The 5,461-nt window shown below is 47.5% G+C and overlaps 3 non-coding genes across 3 annotated transcripts; 1 reads left to right on the top strand and 2 right to left on the bottom strand.

Moving 5' to 3' along the window:
* Positions 1 to 4,559: 4,559 nt before the first annotated feature.
* Trnav-uac lies at positions 4,560 to 4,632 on the bottom strand. Its single transcript has one exon. It is a non-coding gene; the product is annotated as a tRNA-Val (tRNA).
* A 280-nt stretch (positions 4,633 to 4,912) lies between these two features.
* Positions 4,913 to 4,985, bottom strand: Trnav-uac. The gene has a single exon. It is a non-coding gene; the product is annotated as a tRNA-Val (tRNA).
* A 256-nt stretch (positions 4,986 to 5,241) lies between these two features.
* Positions 5,242 to 5,327, top strand: Trnar-ucu. The gene is given in 2 exon segments: positions 5,242 to 5,278; positions 5,292 to 5,327. It is a non-coding gene; the product is annotated as a tRNA-Arg (tRNA).
* The last annotated feature ends 134 nt before the right edge of the window (positions 5,328 to 5,461 follow it).

Genomic DNA, 5,461 nt, shown 5'->3' with positions numbered 1-5,461 from the left:
GACAAAAACAAAAAAACCATACTATCTGACTAACTGTAACCCCTCTGTATATCACCTTTATAATAACCATCTTGATTGGGTTTTTGTTGTTGGTGGTGGTGGTGGTCTCAGGGCTTGAACTCTAGGCCTGGGCACTGTCCCTCAGCTCTTCAGCTCAAGGCTAGCGCTCTACCACTTGAGCCACAGCACCACTTGCGGCTTCTTCTGCTTAAGTAGTGCTGAGGAATCAAACTAGGACCTCACGCATGCAAAGCAAACACTCTACCACTGAGCTACCTGCCCAGCCCCAATAACGATTTTTAAATAATAATTTTTTTAAAAAAAAACCCTGTCTGGAGACTTATCAGCCCTATAGGCTTTTGTCATGCTGAGGTTGTTGGCAACATAAATCGTAGGATATACAAGTTGTCAGCTCTTAAAGGAACTTGAATGCTTCCTGTCATTTCACAGAGGAAGAAATGGAGTCTAAGAGGAAGTTATCCAACTTAATTCTTTTTGTTGTTGTTGTTTTGTCGGTCTTGGGGCTTGAACTCTGGGCCTCAGTTTCAACTTGTTTGTTCTAATGCAGACTCATATAAATCTTTGTTAAATTGTTCAACATCTCCCATAGAGTGAAGCTGATTTTTCTTTTTTCAGTGGCCCTGGAGTTTGAACTCAGGTTCTTGAGCTGGCTCAACACATATCTACAACTTGGGCTACAAGAAGCCCCCTCTCCCACTCTTTTTTTTTCTTTTATTTTTCAAATAGAGTCTCGTGGTTTTGAGTAGGCAAAGTCTACAGCCTCCTATGTAGCTGGTAACACAGCTGTCTACCATGATGTCTGGTCTTTTGATTGAAATGAGGTCTCCCTAACTTTGTGTCCTTGCTGGCTTCTACCATGATCCTCTCAATATAGATATGAATTATAGATATGAACCCTAAGAAGAGAAACTGAGTTTCTAAAATATAAATAAAAATTTTAAAAAAGAAAAGCTTTCCTAAGAACAGCACTTAGTAAAATGCTTTGTAACCTCTCCTTACCACTAGAGGGAGCCATTCCCTTTCCAATGTTTCTCTCTTGGGAAGGTATTTAAGAACCTGAGATTGTTTTTTTTCCCCAAGATGAAGCTTCAAAACCTGTTATCACAGGCCAGGTGCTGGTGCTTCATACCTGTATCCAGAGGCTGAGCTCTGAGAATCACAGTTTGAAGCCAGCCTGGGCAGGAAAATCCCTAAGACTCTTAGCTCCAATTAACCACCAAAAAGCCAGAAGCTGGAGCTGTGGTTCAAGTGGTGGTAGCCAAATGAGAACTTGGGAGCCCTGAGTTTAAGCCCCCAGTACAGGTACACACACACACACACACACACACACACACACACACCACATCCTATCAGCTGGAAGGTATTACTCTTTCACACACACACACACACACACACACACCAAATCCTATCAGCTGGAAGATATTACTCTTTGAATCTGTAGATTCAGTAATCACCTTCACCTGTTTGGGTGAAAGTCACTCAATATATTAAGGAGAGACAGGAAAGGCGAATTTTCCATCTGCTTGAGCTGGGCTGTGCATCTCCTGTGCTGCTGGTCTGGAACCTTCCCCCTTAGACTAGGACTTAAGACCATTGACTCCTCTGTCTCCCACATCACCGGTTGGTTGAATGCTTATGCTCCTCTCCCAAATTTGTACATAAACATAATCCCAGCCACCCATTGGTGGCTCACACCTGTAATCCTACTACTTAGGAAGCTGAAATCTGAGGCTGGTAGTTCAAAGCCAGCCCTGATAGTAACGTCCATGAGACTCTTGTCTCCAATAAACTATCCCGCCCCTCCCCCCCAAAAAAAAGAACTGTATCTTAAGTTGTAGAGTGCTAGCTTTGAGTATAAATGCTCAGGGACAGTGCTCAGGCCCTGAATTCAAAGGGGGGGGGGGAGGAAGAGAGGGAGGGAGAGAGAGAGAGCCTTTTCTCCTCTGATCACATATAGTGAAGAACGTATAGAGTGTTTCCGGTTTTGTAGCGATCATGAACTGTTACAAGCATTTGTTTGTAGGTCTTTGTGTAACTATATGCTTTAAGGTCTCCCCAGTAAGTACCTGGGCATGGAATAACTGGGTTCTATGCTGTTTTCAGGTTGACAGGAGAATTTCTGAACTCTTCCAAAGAGGCAGTGTGATTTTATATTCCCGAAGCTATGTTCTAGTTCCTCTCTTGCCAACACTGAAGAGTTAGGTTGAAGGGTCATGTTTCCATGCTTTAGATCTCCTCACATGAGTAACGATATTTGTTTTGTGTTTTAGCACGTGATGACTAAGAAAGTTGAGAATCTCTTTATGCTCTGATTTATGTTCGGTGATGATGTCTCTGTTCTCAGATCTGTGCCTGTGTTTTGAGTTGTGTTGTCCATTTTCTTAGGTTTGAATTATGAGTTTTTAAATAAAGTCAATACAAAACTTTTATCATGGGGCTGGGAAGGTGGCTCAGTGGTAGAGTGCTTGCCTTTCATGCATGAGGCTCTGGGTTTGATTCCCCAGCACCACATAAGCAAAAAGAAAAAAAGTCGGAAGTGGCACTGTGGCTCAAGTGGTAGAGCGCTAGCCTTGAGCTGAAGAGCTGAGGGACAGCACCCAGGCCCACAACCAAACCCAAAAAAAAACTTTTATCAAAGAAGGTTTTTGCAAAACATTGATGGCTTCTCTTTTCTTTAATAATGTCTTTTGAGAAGCAGACATTCTTATGATATCAAGTGACTTCATTTTTTTTTTACCATGGATCATAGTTTCTGTATCCTAGTTAAGAAATTTTCACCTCCCTACCCAATGATCCAAAAGTTTCTCTCCTCTGTATTCTTCTAGAAGAGATATACAATGGGTTCAGGCTTTGCATCTTAGTCTGTAATAGATCCTGCCTTCTTGAAGCTTTAAATACAGTGATCTCTGATAAGACACTTATTTTGCAAAGGATGCACCCTGTTTGAAGACCTTCAAAGACAATATGGTTCTTCCTCTTCTTTCTTTTGAGGGATACATTTCAATTATAAAAGAGCCTAAACTACATCTACTTCAAAGAAGATCAGACTTCTAAAGTACCACAGCTAAAATGTCTTTTTCTCAGAACCATGATTAAATCAACATGCATGAGGCTGTGCAGTTTACTGACAGACACTGACTCCTGGGCCAAACTTCTGTCAGGCTCCTTGGAGCTCCATCTCCACTAGGCCCAGGGTGTGGCCTCCCCAGGGAGCTCACATAATCTAGTTCTAGAAAGAGTCTTGCAAAAATCACTTTATGAAGAATCCCCCACCTCGATATTGATCAATCCCACCTGCCTCCTCTGTGAGATTTTTCCCCTCCCCCCACGAAGACCCAGGAGTAGTGATGCACGCCTGTAATCCCAACTCTTGGGAGGCCAAGGTAGGAAGGTGGATGGAAGAATCTGAGAACAGGCCAGGTTACATCGCTACATCTTAAGAAAGCCAGAAAGGGAAGGAGGGACAACGGGAAGGAAAGAAAATCTTCCCAAGTCCGCTTAGCAAGAATTTCTCATCCATTCCCCCCCCCCCATTTAAAAATGGTATGTCTTAATCATTTACTATGGCCAAACCCTGGAGCAGACAAGAATGTCTCATTCTTGATGTCTCCTCTGAAGACATCCCACCACACTCTCTCTCTCTCTCTCTCTCTCTCTCTCTCTCATTCTGAATCTAAAGCTACAAGGAAAAATTAAAGACTAAAGAGAAAACACAATATAAAAAAATAAAAATAAAGCTGGCATCAGTAGCTCACCCCTGTGTTCCTACTCAGGCAGCTGCAATCTGAGGTTGATAGTTCAAAGCCAGGCTGGACAGAAAAATCCCTGTGAGAATCTTATCTCCAATTAATCACTCAAAAACAAACACAAACACAGAATTGGCACAAGAGTGGCAAAGAACTGGCCTTGGCCTTGAACAAAAGAGCTCAGGGACAGCATCCAGGCCCTGAGTTCAAGCCCCAAGATGGACAGAAAAGAAAAGAACGAATAGTTGAAGGGAAAGAAACGAAGTGCATGGCAAACACTCAAGAGTAGAATAAAATCCATAAACCAGCCCTTTCACCTGTGAAAGGGACCGTCCGGTGTTTGGGGGGTGGGGGTGGGGAGAGGACTTCCCTGGGTGGGAATTAAACCTGGCACGCGCTCTTTGCGGGAAGTCCGCAGCGCCATGCGGGGAGAAGCTGCGCGCGCAGCGCCTCCAAGGCCGAGACTAACGCCTCCCACAGGGCCTGGAGCCTCGGGAGATGGCCGGCGAGCTGGAGCTTGGACTTGGGAAGGATCAGTGCTGGCCACCGCTCAAGATCCAGCCCTAGTAATAGAAGAAGGGGCGGGGAGGGCGGTGTTGGCAAACCTGCAGGAAAACCTGGGAGCTGAGGGTCCTGCCTGGCCCTGCCCTGCGCAAGCGCAGGACCAGGAGCTAGCCCTCACCAAGGCCACGATCAGAGATGCGCTTCGGGAATTGATATAAAGCCGCGATTCCTCTCCACTGATTTACTCAATGGGCAAAATCTGCCTGGCAAAACTCGAGGTGCACAACCTGGTTCCACTGGGGCTCGAACCCAGGACCTTCTGCGTGTAAAGCAGACGTGATAACCGCTACACTATGGAACCACGTGCAAGCAGCACTTGCCGGAGCGCAGGAAATCAAGACAGAAATGGTATTTTGTTGTTGTTTGTTGACAAAGTAGGACCCGCTTGAAAGCAGATAAATGCTCGTAAACAGGAATCGGGAAAACGATCTGAGACTTCCCAGGGCTGAGACGGAAGCACTCAGTACTAGGCATCAGAACCCCGCTGAAGCCGGGGTGTCCTCGGTTATGCAGAGGCCGGGGGGGGGGGGGGGGAATTCAAGATCCCGGACTTCTGCAAAAAGGAACAAGAAAAGTTCGGATGGTTCCACTGGGGCTCGAACCCAGGACCTTCTGCGTGTAAAGCAGACGTGATAACCGCTACACTATGGAACCGGGCGCTGCCAGCCCTGGCTTCGGTGCCTTAACTAGGCAGGAGGATTTGGGCGATGGCGCGCAATGAGGTTCCGTCGGCGCCGGGCGGTCGGCGCCGGCGCCGCGGGGCTTCGGGAAGGCTCTCGGACCGTGTTCCCCGCCGCGCCTCCGGCTCGGGGCGCTCCCGCCCAGCCCCGCACGGCTCGGGGAGGAGCGGAGGGCGGCGCGCGCCGCCGCGGCCCGGATGTAGGCAGCGCAGAGGAAAAAAACGGCAGCTGGCTCTGTGGCGCAATGGATAGCGCATTGGACTTCTAGACAGACGGAGGCATTCAAAGGTTGTGGGTTCGAGTCCCACCAGAGTCGCTTTTCTTGTTTTGAAACCGCGGGTAAGCGAAGAGTCGGAAAGCAAGAAGCGCGGCCGGGGCAGGTCCGGGAAGTGAGTTCCCGCGCCTCCGGGCCGTGGCGCCGCGTCGGGGCTGAGCTGCTGGGGGGGGGGG

Source organism: Dipodomys ordii, unplaced genomic scaffold (genome assembly GCF_000151885.1).
Source record: "Dipodomys ordii isolate 6190 unplaced genomic scaffold, Dord_2.0 Scaffold117, whole genome shotgun sequence".
Taxonomy (NCBI): domain Eukaryota; kingdom Metazoa; phylum Chordata; class Mammalia; order Rodentia; family Heteromyidae; genus Dipodomys; species Dipodomys ordii.
Note: the sequence above shows the minus strand (reverse complement) of the source record. Positions and strands in the feature narration are given on the sequence as shown.